The following is a 17,366-nucleotide window of genomic DNA, read 5'->3' on the forward strand; positions in this document are numbered from 1 at the left end:
AGATCGCGCCTGGATCGAAAGAGGATCCGATCTCTCTCCCCTGCATCCGGGATAGTCGCGGCCAATCTAGATTGTAAGTCAATGGATGCTTAACGTGTAGTAATTGAAACCTGAACATTGTCGTGATATTGCATCGCCTTAATGCCACTCGTGCGTACTACGTGTCTAATAATGCGGATATCAAAAACCCTCCGAACCTTTCATTTATAATATCCTTAGCTTTACATTATATCTTACATATACATAAAAGTTCTAACGCGATATCTAAAAGATACACGTGTATCTTTTTTTAGACATTCTTTTGACTTTTCGACTTGTTAGGAATATGCTAGGCGTTGCGGGGATGGCCGTTAAATAAGAAAATTACACGGTCGCACAATGCCGTGTGACTGCCTCATAAATTTATCAATGGACGAGATACTCATTGTCGGCAAAGTCCCCTTTGACGAGGTGTTAAGAAAATACTGTGCCGAATGCCGTTTAAGTTTCGCGTGATTTACGATGCCCGTATTTACGGTCGATGGAAAGAGAGAGAGAGCTCTGGCTCTTCACTCTGTGAAATCCTACGGATCGATATCGTCTCTTCGGGAGTTTTCCCTACCTCGTTCCATCTTCCAAGCTCGCCGCGGACTCTCCACTTTTAACTTGGACCGTCTCACCCCGAATCTTTTATACCGCGCGGAACTCGGCCGCGCGCGCAACCGGACCCTCGTAAATCGTCAGCAGACCGGGCGCGCATTGTATCCGGGTGATTTACCGGTGCAAGTCCATTAGTCGTAAAGCAATGCTCCTCGACCATTGCTAGATGGCGGATGATAAGACAAACTGCGTTTTCAGCGTACATAATACTCCTCTCATCCCCTCCCAGACAGGGAGGAGGGATTGTGTGTACTACGCGATTGCTGTTCCGCAGCAACGGTCCCAGCATCCCTTTCATCGACACTAGGCATCTCTCTCCCCCCTTTCCTTTGTCTCTCTCTTTCTTCTTCGCTCGCTCTCCCTTCGAATCTCTTTTGCACTCGACGTTCTAATTTACGATTACGGTCTCATTACGAATTGAATATCGAGAACCCTTCGTTACCAGCGAAACAAACGGTCAAATATCCTCGATAAAAGACATACGTTACTCTCTCGTGAAACGTCAATGTTGAAAAAACAGAAAATTATCGAGAAACTGAGAAAAAAATAAAAGTTTTTTTCGTTGATAATAATGATTCGTATGCATATTAATATTCTTGATTAATTTTTGCGCATTACTATAATATATGAACCTTGGCAAATTAATAAATGTTAAGAATATGTTACAAGGATATCACACAGACTAATAGAAATTAATGCATCTTATTATTTAGTTGCGTAAATAAAAATATAAATACGGACAAGTGAATATCGCGCAATCATTCGAGTAGCAATATTCATAAAACGCGAAATACATCGAGTAGAAATAAATTATTAAAAGATATTGTTACTTGTGTATACAACGTGAGAACGGAACCTGCTGTGTCATCTACTCGTACAATCTGCGAAATGAGAGATTTTCGTATATAGGAAAACATGTCAGCGCGATCTGTTTGAGAAAAGATATATGTTGATCGAAAGTTTAACGACGAGTAGTCGCAAAAATGTATAATTTTCGTTAATAAAGATAACGGTGAGAAAAAGCGACGATGATGAGACAAACGGCGAAGGCGAAGTTGTTGCCTTAGGATACACAGCGGTCGATAAAGATAATCCTTAATCCCGCTAACGAAGACGATTATCCGCGTTTCTTGTACGAGAATGGTTGGTGCGCGCAAACGAAGCGATAATTGAATCTCTCTTACCTCCACCCTCCCCTTCCACCGCGCGACGCATAGCGTCGAAAATTTACGGTGCCCCATTTGTTGGCAATTTCGACACTGCTGCCTATAATTACCCCGGCGATAGGGAGGCTTACCGCTGATTTTAATGATACCTCGTGATAAACCTTTCGCCAGCCGCGGGACTTACGCACATCTCACATGACGCGGTAAGAAAGCGCCCGGATTCCTTTCCGCTCTGTACGCGAAAAAGTGTCTTGCGTAACGACAGATGATTGTATATATTTTAAGCAGATATACATATAGTCGAGGCGAATATATGTATGCAAGAAATTTATTATTTATGTTTATTTTATATATCAAAAATTTTAATTCTTCAACTTTTTATTTTAAAATTTTGAAGTTTAGGTTCGCAGACGATTAAATTATGATAGATTTATGGCGAACAATGTATAGAATTGCTCGTAAAAAAATAAATCTTGTGATATATAAATTAAAAAAATATATATATATATATATATATATATATATATATATCTAGAATATATTTAAATACAGTTTTAAATAACCACAAATTCTAAAGAAGAATAGCTTTTTGTTGATCTGATCAATTTAAAAATATCTTTGTCTTACACAGATGTAACATTATAATAAGAGGAATTAATAGGTACATAGACACAAGAACGTCTTAAGTATACCATAATGAATATATAGGTACGCAATTCGCGATTACACGAGTAACAACGAACGAGCAGAATTGCTGTCGATGCGTACATTATGTATTCTTCCTTCCTCTCTCCCTCTGTCTTCATATTCTCGCAGATTAATTATGTAATTGTGATTGAGCTCAAGGAAGCTATGAATTGCAGATTTGCAATTTGAATGATTCAAACGAAAAACGCTCACAAACGTTAGTTCACGTCGGTTAACAGTAAAGAAAACTGCGTGACTGATGAGACTTTTCATTATTTCAGATGCAAATGCGATAGTACTAAAAATGTTAATTTTTTTTTTTAAATATGATATATAATTAATGTTAATATAACGTATTAATTTTTGTACATTTTTTCAAAACGAATATACATATAAAATATTTAATAATATTAATTAATTTATGAACGAGAAAGATTAAATTATGTTTGCAATATTTAGGATATATATGAATGTATTAAAAAAACTTTTTTCAAGCAGTTTTTCTAAAGCATTGCATAATACACGAAATGATCGATCGACGGGATACGAGTAGAGCCGACATTTCACCGCATCATGCACGGCGCATGATGCATCGGGGGCAACAATGACGAACAGGATCTGATATTCCCAAGTCACCATTATGGCTGCTAAAGGCGGCTAAGACGAAACGAGGAAGGAACGCATTCGCGATATATACGGCGGTACGCTTCAAAGCTGCTACTTTGCCGCTTCTAGATCGTCGTCCGCGACCACGAGTGATCTTTTCAGGGTAACGATTTCTATTGATCCGCACGACCGTCGTCCCTTTTCTCGAATGCTCGACACTTCCGCGTTCAACGCCTCCGTCCTTTCGTTATTGTGGCGCGTTTCCTCGGTCTTTTATCGAAGCCGGACCGTAACACGAGCGATTCGCGATTCCATCGTCAATCGATCCGCTCAACGGCAAAGGAACGACATAACGGTACCTGACTAAATTATATCCCAAAAACGAATAAGCTTGAACATGTAAACTTTCACGCTAATATTGCGTTACGCGGAGACATTTTTAATCGACGAAATACGTAAAACGCGTCTACGAAAAAATAAGCGTGTCGGAGGCGAGAAAGAGAAATATTTTGAGCAATCTTTATTGACAAGGAAATCGCACCTCAATCTCAATTGTTTCGAAATCATCGGAATTTACACGGCAACGAATTTCTATTATTATACGGGGCATTTTCGGGCACAGCATCTGCCGAGCGTCGCAAAAGCTCTACAATCATATCTGTTTTGAAAACAACGACGTGCCCATTTTGTGATCCGATCAGATAGCATTGTACGGTCCCGGATGATTGTAGTCATTACCATGTGCCCGCCTGCGTATTAGAATTTGTGCTGGTAGGAGGCAAATTATTCCCGCTTCAGATCCGGTTGCTTTCGGGCACAGTGTATACGCGCATGGGCATTCGCTCGGCTATCGAAAAAAAAAAAAGGGAAAGAAAAAAAGACGTAACAACCGAAGATGAAAAGGCTGTTAGTAACGCCGGTGATCGCCATGGAAAATATCGTCGATGTTACGTATTTCACGATTTTTTTCTAATCGTCATTTTCGAAAAAAAAAGCCGACGTAACGATAAAAATTTTCTCAAAAGTTTTATACAACATGTGTATTAAAATAAATTGTAAATTATTATAATACCGGCATACTTGCAAGCTGAAATTATTACAATGACATATGAAAGATGACATATTCGAGGGGAAGAGAGGGGACATACTTTTTAAGCCGAAATAAAATACCGAAGGATCCGGAAGTTGACAGAAAAGCAAGGCGCGCTTTTCTCTCCCTTCTCTGCCCATCTTCCTGTCACTCGAGACTTTTTCGTTCGCATCCCGAAGCTTCTCCTTTTGCGGCACGGTAATGGGCGATCCTATATCTAACGGGATGGCGATTGCTCGGCTTTCGTCATTTTCTCGTATATCGGGAAATTTATATAAGACGAAGATACAAGCTTGGACGAAGGCAAGCGCCAAGTTACATTATGCGTCATGCCGGATCTACCGTATTGTATATTTTATTGTTTAAATACACGACGCACACACGACCCGTGTATACACGTTGGAGCGTGCGTATTCAACGAGCGATACGTAGGGCGCGTGTACAGTGCGGAGAGACAGCTGCGACACCCTCACGCCCACACGACACACCCCTCCCAGAAATTCACATCGACTGGCACGCGTTGTTGAATTCTTCCTAATACCCTTGTAACTGTATTCTGTATGAGATTTGTTCCCTCACTTATATTCGAGCACAATAAGAATGTATCAATCTCGGATCGATTTTGCGCGAACAAAGTCTGGGAGCGGCACATGCGTAATGTCGCAAAAATATAAAGCTATCTCTGTCGATCTTCAGAAATATTCTCAGAGTTTAGAGAATCGTATAATATATTGTATGTATGAAATAAAAAAATTCCCGTGATAAATAATTTCAATTATTAGATCGAATTTAAGAACGATAGTCTATCTTATTTATATCGCCGCGTATCTTTGGCGTCGATACCTCGCTTCGAAACATCCGCATCTCGAAGCGTTCGCGCTATTCATCGCCATTCGGCGAACATCTACACGAGGCTTATCGCAACCGCGTATATAAAAGCCACTTAGATTATGCATGGGTGGGGATTCCCCAGAGTCCGCCTTTTCAGCGAACAACTACCACACCGTCGACGCTACTAGCAACCCGGGCACACCCGGCACACCATCGCCGACACCGCCGCCTCCATCACCGTGGTCGTCGTTGCCGCCGCGGCAAACCCCGGGGGCAGTAATCTCGCATGGAGATCCGGCTTAAACGATAGGCCCCATTTCGAGAGCGCCGCCCTTCGTACGCGAGACTCTTAATTTTCAAGGCAGAAGGAGCGCGGTGCGGCTTCCACGAAAATACTTTGCAAGGAGGTCCTCGTCGCCGTTTACGAGACGATGCCATGTTATTACAAGCGGCCCGGATATTTCCATATCGCGCGGCTAGACGAGGTTTAATGCCGCAATCGGGTGGTGCCAACCACCCCGCCGACTTCCTCGGATCGAGGATGGATGCGCCATTTCGGTGGATGAATTCCTAGTCTTCCATCTCCTATCCAAAGGGCAATTCTGGGAGAGGATCGCATCGCGCAAGATTCAAATTTCACCCTGTCAATTCGTTCGTTGAAATATCGTTCAATCGTCGGCAACAAACCCATCGCGAGCAAAATCTCTCGTTGCCGTACTTCGGAGGATTTAGTTTCATCTCGCATGCGAAACTTTCGCCGAGTCGAATTATGCAAGATATCTCTCGTAATTCAATCGTCACTCTACGATCTCGTTGTAAACGTAGACAGAACGGGCTACGGAAAAAAAAAAAAAAAAAAACCGGATGAAAGGCAGACGGGGATGCTGAAGAAGACGAAGAGGCGCAAGTTAAATCAAGCTTGTGCTTGAAGAAAGAAGAAAGGCGAACGCGCGGCCATGATGCGACCGATACAGCCTCGAGGAATATAAAACGAGCAGAGATATCATCGCGCCGGTGAGTCGGAATAAAACTATAAACCGGAGGAAACAATTACCCTGATTGCCCGGCGGAAGATGCAGCTAATGATAAGTGGTTGGCTGCTCTCTCGTGCCTGCGAAGCATAGCCTTTACTCGCGGTCTTCCCTTTAGTCTTGTCTCCCTCTCGGCTTCATTTTCATCGCGCGAATAAGAACGAGATGGGAGAGAGAAGCATAGAGTTTCCCCTCCTCTCCCGCCCCTTCCGCGATTTATATCAAATGTGCTACAATACGATAAAATGATGGGTTATATCCGTTAATGCGAACCATATGGATCGATTACGCTACTATGTATAATTTGGAATGTCCAACGTTTCCATCCACGTCATTTTAAGCCAATCGAAGTTACGTTGAAACTTTTTCTAGTAATCGTCGATGGAATTGTCGGCCTTCGATAACGTCTGTCGTCGCTTGCGCAAAATCGCGGAAAATAGCACAATCGATTATCGTGAAGCGTCACCAATTTTCACCTTCGCTTTTCACAATAACGATTTTTCTCTTAAGATCATGGACCGGTTCTATCGAAGAGTCTTTAACTACAACCGCGAACTAAATCCTTCTTGTCAATCTATATCGCGGTCACGGTAACGCGATCGAAAGACAGCCCCGACGCATATATCGATGAAACTACGATTAAATTTAATCGACGTCGACGAAACCGGCCCTGTATCGCGCGGTGACACGTACGTGGTTCGCGAGCAAACATTCCTTTAATGGCGCCGACGGCGCTTTCGTAACGTTACAAGCCAATTTATGTAAATTATTGGGCGCAGCCATGTAAAATTACAATCCCGGCGCGCGATGCCGCGCGCATAGCAACGTTCTCCAAGTAACGAATTGTATCGCGCGATCGACTTCAACTCTTGCGTGCTTCTTTCTTTCTTTTCTTTTCTTTTTTTTTTGCGCCGAACCGATTTTAATCGCGTCTTCGGCCGCTGAAAGACGATAGCGATGGGCAATAAAATGGTTCGAATCCGACGAGCATGAATCACGGACTGATGCTATTCGCGTCAATTTCAATTTCCTTTCCCGATCGCATCCGCGTGTATATACGTATAACAGCGCACCCCGTTCCACGTATACAAGGGAACTATATATAGGAGCCTTGCACGCGCGCGCACAGTCGTTTTCTTTCGCGTGGCGAAGATCACAGTGTTCACAGGAGGGCATCTAATTGCCAACCTCTCGCATCTCGCGCTCCCCCATAAACTTAACGACCGTCTTAACGGTTAGCCCTCCCGGTATGCTAAAGAGCGTTTCTTCGGCTATTTCGCGAAGTACCCTGTTAAGGACCTCGATAGGCCATTGCGGTCTTCCGTGCCTCGTGTAGGGAAGACCGCGTCGTATCAGGCGAAGGTACATCTGCGTTTCGTTCGATTTACAATCTTCGTATATAAGAAAGAACTGCGAATAATAAATCTTTTATTATAATCGGATCCGTGTCTAAAGGGCGATTAAATGAAATGGAAGATAAAACTCTGGAAAAAAAAAAGATCCGAATTACGTGCCGATTATTATAATAAGATTTATGGCCAACTTACGAATACAGAATACATCGATCGTTTCATAGAAATCGATACCGCATCTTCGCGATATAGTCACGCGCCCCGGCGGGGTCGAGGAATTTGATTTTCTCGTCGGTTTGCATGATTCTGATTGAAGTGATCGAGAGACGAGAGGGGAGGGTCTCTCGGGGGAGGCAGGGGAAGTATCGCCGACTGAGGGCCGATGATTGGTGGGACATTAGTGTAATGAGAGTCTTGAGTTAAGGGGTAAAACGTGGTAGCGGCTACCGCGCGCCGTGTATCCGCCATGATTAGAGCCTCGGTGGCGTTTTCGCCGATATCGTGAGTTCGTGAAATCGCTCCTGCAATTTTAATCCGCGGAGTCCCTTCCTTCTGAGCCTCAGTGGCTCTTCCTTCGAGTCGGTAGACGAGGTGGAAAAAGGAAAAAGAGAAATATTGCTGGAAGAGATTCGCGGTGAGAAGAAACGAGGACAAAGACGGAATGTAACAGGGGGAGGAAGACTCGGTTCGCGATGATCCGATGGACGTTTGATATGTGTTAAAGGTACAACCGATCATGCATCGAGATTGGCGGCGTAGTTCGCTATCGATATGATTTATGTATATCCGCATAACATCTCGCATTTTTGTTTCCTTTTTTCACCGCGTTTTTATTTTACAAACCGATCTCGTATCGCGCATCGTAGTCGTTGGAAAGTCCTCAATGACATCGCGCGCATGATTACTTCGTGGATATCAATTATTTTTACGAGATGATCGGATTTCGATAGAAATGACTCGCTGCAGCGATGCACGCTCGGTTGCCCATCTGCAGGCGTTCATAGTCTAACAGCCTAGCATGTTAATGGAACACAAATGTTATCTAGATCAAGTAATCGACATCGACTCGAAAGCATTAGTATACTGTGTACTAATACATTCGTATATGCGAATTAAAGTTTAAAAAAGGATCCGTCCAATCAGACGAATTTGCGATTCAAAACTTTTTTAATGTTGCAGCTGAGAATAATTAATATGTACATCCATATCATAATGTGGATCACATATGCACGAATACCGGGTCTCGTCAAATCGATATTATTAAGCCGATTAAAATCAGTTTTACAAAGACAGTGTCCCCATGTATCATGTACATGTAAATAAGATACAAATCCTATCTGGCGCGCGACGGAATTTCTCCTCTCTCTGCGAAATTATCTTGAATAACAATATCTTCGTTCGTTACGTTGATCCCGCGTGAGATTATACCGGGCGTATCTATCGATCGTTCGCTCCCTCCTAATCGAAGCTATCGGTTCGGGTTGTTCGCTCGAACGGAATGAAGATCGCGAGATGAACCCGGTTTCTCGGCCGACGCGGCCAGTCGAGATGATTTCATTCGTGAGCATTATGTATTCAGTGGTCAGCGCCATTTTGCCTCGACCATTTTTGCCGATCAAATCTTAATTGTTGGCTGGCGGCTGTCTAAGGAGGCGTGGCCACCGGTTGGTTCACTTTCAGCCACGCGATGCACGAACGTATTGGTTTTCTTCCTCTTATTTCTCCTCTACCTCTCCCGTCTCCTCTCGTTCCTCTCTCTCTCTCTCTCTCCCCCCCTCCCCCTCGCGTATCCTTATGCAGCGAAAGAATTGCGACGCATCGTAATGTCTCCCGGTCGTCTCGTCCGATGTCCGTTCAACGCGTATGCTAATCGAATCGAGTTACCAGAACCGTAGGTAATTGGATACTGAAGAGCGCGGCTCTTGCACTCTCTCCGCCACCTTTGAAAAGTACACGAGATCTTTGCACGAAGGATCTCACACGCGCATTCTTTATACACGATTTACATAAAAATCCGGTTTCATATCTTCTATCATTATGTCGGAAAATAATTTTATATCGTAAAGACAGAATTTTCTGAGATTATTCTCAGGGAAATTTACTAGCCTGAAGAGATTGTGTCTGGTAGACGCAAAATGTTAATATAATACACGTGTATTATGATTGTCGGAAAATATCAAAGAGTAAGCGTCGAGGAGATCGACGGAAGGAGATAATATCATATCGACTTTATCATTCAGTATTGAATTATATTGAATGATAATGTAATAAAGATGTCCATTTATAACTCATGACAAACGAGAGGCGATAAAATCGGTACATCGTCGCAATTAATCTTAATTATGACGCGATGCGGCAATTATCGATTATCCTGCGACAATCTCTAGGCATGAACTAGCACCGCCGCGTAATAAATCTACTCCTACGTCGCGATGTAAATGCCAACTAACTGGTACACGGACAAAGTAGCCGCCGACACTGGCGGCGAAGGCGAAAGGCGGAGAATTACGCCCATGGCCTAAGTCCATCGGATTCCTGAATCGCAAACTGCGCTACGGTATACGCCGCTTAATCAACAGTCGTCAATGCATCCACTACGATGGAACGGTTATATCTTCGCGGGATGATGTGACGCGAACGTGAAAGTTTTAAACATTACTTCTACGTGACGTTTAAATTCTTGCATCATTTCTGCGCATACGAAATAATTCTTACGAATTGTAGCCATCGACTCTTGTATTTAGTTGTGAATTGCGGCAATACACAGACGCGGTCACGTGCGTGACAAAAAAACAAAGAACAAAAACTGTGAATAATTGAAACAGTTTTAACGGCGTGACGACGCATTTTAATGAATAAAATAATGAAACTGGAGATTGAAAATGGAGAAATATGGCTCTAATTATGCGTCACATATAACGTTGACCGTTAAAATAATTTGTCGAAATTGATTTTTATTAATCGATATACACAAATTATAAAGATGACCTTTTCTTTCGATTTATCCATTAAAATATGATGATATTTACGTGAGCTAATATCAGATTTAATAAATATTATCAGAACATGATGTTGAAGTAAATATAAATTTTTAGAAAGAACTACGATTTATACAGAAAGATTACGCTATCGGATCGTTTATATATGGCGGAAGGGAAGATTCTTTTTTGCACATCGTTCTGTAAAACACTGATTTCGACTTGCGCGCGCGTCCGTCAGATACTATCCAATTAGCGCCAAATTAATATTACCCGCGGTATAATCAGGCTGAGGAATACGCGGGTAAGGGACGCTGCGCCTTCTCTCGGCATAATGACACGTATTACTCTGATTGGCAACAATTGGTAACAATTGACGGGCGGAACCGAGCCTCGAAGGTTCCGCTACTTTGCCCGTGTTGTTTACGACCAGAACTTTGAAACGTTACACCTTAATTACGTAGCTATATGCTCTAAGAATTATCAAGGCTTCCTTACGTCCCTACGTCATTACTTATTAAGCGTATACAGTCGGTTTTAGAACAAAGATATAATACAGCCAGTTGTGTATTGCGTTTCGAAAACTCTGCTTGATCAAATAACTTTCTCATGAGAATGAATCAAGATGCATAGGAACGCGCGTCAATGTCCGCGATACCCGCTCTCGTTAATATTATTTTTATTGCGGGATTGTTTCAGGTAAATCTGATCATTATCGAAATTTATATAAAATTTATGTAAAATTCGTCAAAGAGTAATCTATGATTATTCTGTGAGTAGATATTTTGAAGTTTAATTAATATTAATTCTACATGTCAATCATAAGATAAGTATGATAGACAAATTATTTGCATTAAATATTTATAGATGATGAGTAATAATTATGCCAAAGAATGATCGGGATATATGAGAGACCGTGTAGGATGATCGGTTTTTTTTTCTTCTTTTAATTATCGTGCAAGCGCGTTTTCCTCTATATCTTTTGCATTTCTAAATTTGGAATACGACATCGTCAATCAGAAAATATTAAACTCTTGTAAAATATTACCATGAGATCCCGCACTTTACGCAAATATTATGACGAAGAAAAAATTCTTACATAAATATATGTATACATATATTTGTTTTAAACTGAATACTGCTAATTACAAATTATAGCAATATTATTGAAAATTAGATTTTTTTGTAAGCATGATATACGTATTATTATACAAAAAATTCAATTATGAATCACGTAAAGACATTCGGATCTAAGGAACGATTTTCAAAAGTGTAAATTACAAGGGTTAAACTTAATTTTATAACATATAAAATTATATTATTCAAATAATTTTCTCTTTCTCTTAATACTTTTAATTATCCCGTAAAAATATCAAGTACTTTTTTATCACTTTTCATATATTTCCTTTATATATTTTGTTGATAAAATTTATTTCTATGCGTAATAAAAAGCTTTAATGTTTATTTATTCAAAAGATTCTTTCAATCTATTATATATTACTTGATCTACATATACAGTCCCGATCACAATAAAAAACATAATAATATAGCAGTAATTACATATCGCGTGGAAGTTGTTTATCTATTCACATTTTCCTTAGGCTTGGGAAAATGCAAATATAAAAAAAAGGAAGATAGTGGAAAATAGTGTGAAACAAACAGCGTATATGCGACGCTTTATTGTAAATTATTCGCTTTACAGCTAATCGCCGGATTATTAAGTGCCCCTTTAGTAGTTTAACGATCTAGATAAGAATTTTATGAGTACTGGCGCCATCATTATAAATATTTAGTCGGTATCACCCTGTAGAAGTCAATTCACAATGCCGTACGTGCAACGTATTTCCGTAATCGTAACCCACGCGAATAAAGACAGATAAATCGTAAAATATAAAATGCTTTTAATCTAACCTGATTTAATTAACTTAAATATTATTCTCTTAATTACTGTTTTATTTATTCAAACAGAAAATTTTTAGTAACTTTGAGGCGTCCATAAAACGCGAAATAATGCACTTTAAAATCATTTTCACATTAAAAAAAATTGTTTTTTCTCTTCTATATTATATAAATATTCTTCATATGAATATTTTTGATCTAATAGATAAATACTAACATTGTTAGAAAAAAATGTAAAAAATAAATCGTAAATATATCCGTATTCACGATCTACCACAGTTTTCTCACAAGTAAATAGAAAAGGATATAGTATGTTTGCACAAACACTTGATGTTCCTTCTTTCATACTGCTCGTTACGTTCCAACGAACAAGCTTACTTTTTCCCGTAATTGAGATACTCGTCGGAGGAGTATTAAATCTAACACTACGTGTTTGTCCTACAAAAGAGAGACTATATTTTCTGCGTAATAAATGTTCCACGTGCAAATATAATATCTAAAGACAGAACATTAATAGATTATTATATACACAAACATATATATTCTTAAGATAATTAAATATCTTAGAAAAATTAAGCAACGTCAAAAGAAATTTCAAATAAGATTCTTACAATTTGTGTCAGCATAACACATGCATGCGATTATCTTTCGCGAAAAACTATTGTGTCGAAAACTAACTTTTATGTATACATATATATAAAGTATTTTATTTAGCTGGCGTGTTTATGTCCAATTCTTAAATTCTATCAGCGTTTCCGGCAAGTGCTCGTCGAAAAATATATAAATGAATGTACTTGTCTTCGATTGCACATTAATTTGCCTCGCGCGTATCGCATTCGCCGGACAGGCTATCAATACCGACTCGTTCACATAATGTACGATTATTTCAATTATTTTATTACGTATTAATCTTAGCCCACAACATAATGCATATAATCATAAACCTATTATTTCCGCGAGTACGGGCGGGCGAGTGGGAAGAGAACGTTCATCCCGCTTCTCTCCGCTCTCTTAGCCGTCGCATTTTAACGATATTGTAATTTGGAGACCGCAAACCCCCTGACGTCACCGGGTGCATCGAAGCATCTTGTCGGCGCGCAACCTATCTCTGCACCTACTCACCCACCCTTTGTGGGCCGATAATCTCGATCAAAGGAATATTAACGGCCAACGAATTATAGGAATTTCGACAAATTAGATATCGGGCGAATTGAAGGATTGCGTTACTAATTCCGTCGAAAAACACAGATGCGCCGATCGTTACACCAAGATTTATTCAACCGAGACTCGCTGTCATGCGAAGATCTCTTTCAAGAGAAAGAGCGATTGTTTATCTTTGCAGACGCGATGTCTAATACACACATATTGTACATGATATGCAATGTTTTTAGTAAAAATTAAAATCTAAGAACGCGACGCTTCGAACGCGCGAAGACAAGATGCAAAGCTCCGTTCGTGAAATCCTTTGTCTGAGAAATACTCATTTATTCAGTGAGAATGCACTAGTGCTCACTAATGCACATAAAAATACATAAATTTATAATGCCATAAATAATTAAAAAAATAAAACAATTTTCTTGTTGTTTAATACAAATAATAATAATAATTCATACTATTATAATTATCTTAATGTTTTAATTACTTATGCTTAGATTGTAAATTTGTGTACGACAATTTAATGTACTCCAATGCGCACTAGTGCATCCAACCGAATTCGCTATTAGTGTTTGTGAGAGAGAACATGAGGAATTATCTGCGTTTAAATTGTCGTTACGAATAGTCGCGCCCTGCCCTTTTCTTGTCCGATCCCACGGCGCCGGTGATCCAGCCGTCGCGGCTATACATGCGGCCTTCCATGCCAATCTTAATATTATCCTTTGAATTATGGCCCTAATGTTATCCACGTACAAGCTATCGACTCTAATGATTGAGCACGAAATTCGGAACGGTTTCTTCTCGCCGAACATCAAACCGGTATGTATTAGGATTACTATCGGGATTATTTCACAACTTTCAGTAAACAGGAAGATTTTTCTTTCTTATTAAGCTTAGATTAGTAAACGACCTATTATGCTATTATGTTTACGCATGTTCGAGATAAATAAAATGCACTGCTACTTTTTTTTTTATTTTAACAAAAGAATATTCACGCCAGCGCAAAAAAATATTTTTCACTTCTCGTATTAGGCTAATGGCACGTAATTATTCGTTCGTATCAAACGTGCTACTACATGCGGATATTTCGCAGCGTCACGGACGGGTGAAGTTCCGTCGCGGACACGAGACATTGTCACGAGATTTCGCCGTCATAAATCTTTGGCTATATCGACGTGGCGAAGTGACGCGAATTCGCCCGTTGGCTAGAATACATTCATATATATCGCGGCACGTATCGTGTAGTCTGTCCTGGCAGGAAGCGACCGGCTATACACGACATAACTTGTAGCCGTGTCGTGATAGCGACACTTCATAAACATGGGCTGGCGTCATGTCATCGGCGTGGTACCAATGCGAAACCCTTTTACATCGCCGATCGTTATCTGTCCGTGCCGATGGACATCGACATTGAACATCCGTTATGTTTACGACCTGTCCCGTGTAAAAAAAAAAAAAAAATGCGTCGAAGACCGCTAAACTTTCGACTTTTATTTCATCATAAATTTTCGATTATTCTATTCGCGGATATTTCATAAAATTATTAATATGATTTAGCAATAAAATATTTATTATTGTTTAAATAGTTTATATAAAATATTGAAATATGTAATATAGCAAAATAAATAATTGCATATATATAAATCTTACTTTTTATATAATACTTAGAGTTTAGAAATGGTAACGAGAATAGGCAAATGTTTGTGCAAACATACACAATAATATCACACTATAATATAATATAACCATAAAGATTATAAATGAGATTCGTTCAATATATAATCGGAAGGATCATAAATTGATTCACTCACCCCATACATTTTATCTATAATCAGGTCAATCCGAGGAAGAAATCTGAAAGATACAATAATTAATTAATTTTAGCTTGTACAAGCTTGTTTCGAATATAACAAATATTATTGTCATGCATTTCAACACATTTTTTGGCATATTTATATTAAATTCGGATTAAAAACGGCATATTTGCCGTTATTATTATTATTATAACATAAAAGTTGCGATGTGCTATTTAATCCATCAAAATATAACAAAATAATTAATAATATAAATTTAAAAAACAGAAATAAGACACGATCAACATAATAAATTAGCAGATTCAAATTTTTACTCGCATGTTACTACTGAAACTGCAACGATATATACACTATGTCATATATAAATATCGTAATGAATAAATTTACTCACCAACATGTCTCATCGATGCTGCTATAATTTTCGATCTGTGTCGCGCCAGGTGGATCCTGCGATCAGAAATCCTGTGAAAGATGCAAATTTATTTAGACAATAGCGATGATAACATTACATATTGCTACGATTCGACCGCGTACGTTTTTTTCTTCAATTTACATCGAATACGTTTAATTACATCGATATATACAATGAATACAAGAACTTATTATACACTAATTAACCCACCCATCGATATAACAATTCAATTCGAAGAGGAAGAGGACGCGATGAAATCGCGATCGGTATCGACATTTGTAACTGAATAATTTAAGCGGCAAATATCATTGCAATATAATCACATACATATACATATATACACGTTTTATCGATCTTTCTAGAGAACTACCTTCTTGCGAAAATTACAATAATACTATATTAATAACAAATAGATATTCACTCACCGATATCCTGCAGCTTTTGATTACTGTTGCACATGTTGCATCGATCCTGGACAAGAAAAATCCTGCGAAAGACACGAACCATTTGAGACAATGACGGTGATATTTTTGATATTACAGATCGCTACGATTCGATTGCATTATCGCCATTCCTCTCAATTTACATCGCGTACTTTTAATTATATCGATGCGCGCGATATCATATATTTTGTATACGCTAATTAATTCACCGATCGATATAATAACTCAACTCGCGGAAAGAAAGACGCGGAGTCGATCTACTGTCGACCGTTTATTTGAAATTTCCAGTAGAAACTAAATAACTTAGGCAGCGAACTTCATTGCACACTTCGTACCGTGTGACGTCACGTATACGTACCCATATACATTATCGATTTTTCTAGACTACCTTTTCGCCGAAACTATGATAATATCGCATTAATAACGAATAGATTCACTCACCGATACGTCCTGTCGATGAAGCTTCCGTTTACTGTTGCATTGATTCTGGATGGGAAATATCCTGCGAAAGACACGAGCCGTTTGAGACAATGACGGTGATATTTTTGATATTACAGATCGCTACGATTCGATCGCATTATCGCCATTCCTCTCAATTTACATCGCGTACTTTTAATTATATCGATGCGCACGATATCATATATTTTGTATACGCTAATTAATTCACCGATCGATATAATAACTCAACTCGCGGAAAGAAAGACGCGGAGTCGATCTACTGCCGACCGTTTATTTGAAATTTCCAGTAGAAACTAGATAACTTAGGCAGCGAACTTCATTGCGCACTTTGTTCCGTGTGACGTCACGTATTCGCACACACACACATATATTATCGATCTTTCTAGATTACCTTCTTGCCGAAACAACGATAATATTACATCAATAAGAAATAGATTCACTCACCGATACGTCCTGTCGACGCGGTATCTGATTTCAGATCAATCCTGGACGAGAAAAATCCTGCGAGAGAGACACGAGCCGTTTGAGAAAATGACGGTGATATCTTTATTACAGATTTTTACGATTCGATCGCACGCCCTTATATAGACACTCCTATCAATTTACATTGCGTACTTTTAATCGCATCGATCCGCACGATATAATACGTTTCTTATACATCAATTAATCCATCGATCGATATAACAACTCAACTCGCGAAAAGGAAGACGCGGGGTCGACCCGGTGTCGACCGTTCGTTTGAAATTTCCGGACTAAATAACTTTGGCAGTGAACTTCATTGCACATCTTTACGCGTGACGTATG

At 39.4% G+C, this 17,366-nt stretch overlaps 1 protein-coding gene across 7 annotated transcripts in view; it reads right to left on the reverse strand.

Moving 5' to 3' along the window:
• The window catches only part of LOC138939837 (uncharacterized), a 180,279-nt gene that overhangs the window by 161,842 nt on the left and 1,071 nt on the right, over positions 1-17,366 (reverse strand). For 5 of the 7 annotated variants that reach the window (XR_011447906.1, XR_011447908.1, XR_011447907.1 and 2 more), the window contains exons 1-5: positions 17,007-17,340; positions 16,545-16,605; positions 16,086-16,147; positions 15,640-15,710; positions 15,246-15,288 (exon numbers count right to left, since the gene is read on the reverse strand). The gene's annotated coding sequence lies outside the window, so the exon portion shown is untranslated. Of the gene's footprint in view, positions 1-15,245; positions 15,289-15,639; positions 15,711-16,085; positions 16,148-16,544; positions 16,606-17,006; positions 17,341-17,366 lie in introns of those variants that run through there. The other 2 variants (XM_070308062.1, XM_070308063.1) reach the window with 2 other exon arrangements.

Source organism: Polyergus mexicanus, unplaced genomic scaffold (assembly GCF_030449975.1).
Source record: "Polyergus mexicanus isolate NDT 795.1 unplaced genomic scaffold, iyPolMexi1.0 SCAF_15, whole genome shotgun sequence".
NCBI lineage: Eukaryota > Metazoa > Arthropoda > Insecta > Hymenoptera > Formicidae > Polyergus > Polyergus mexicanus.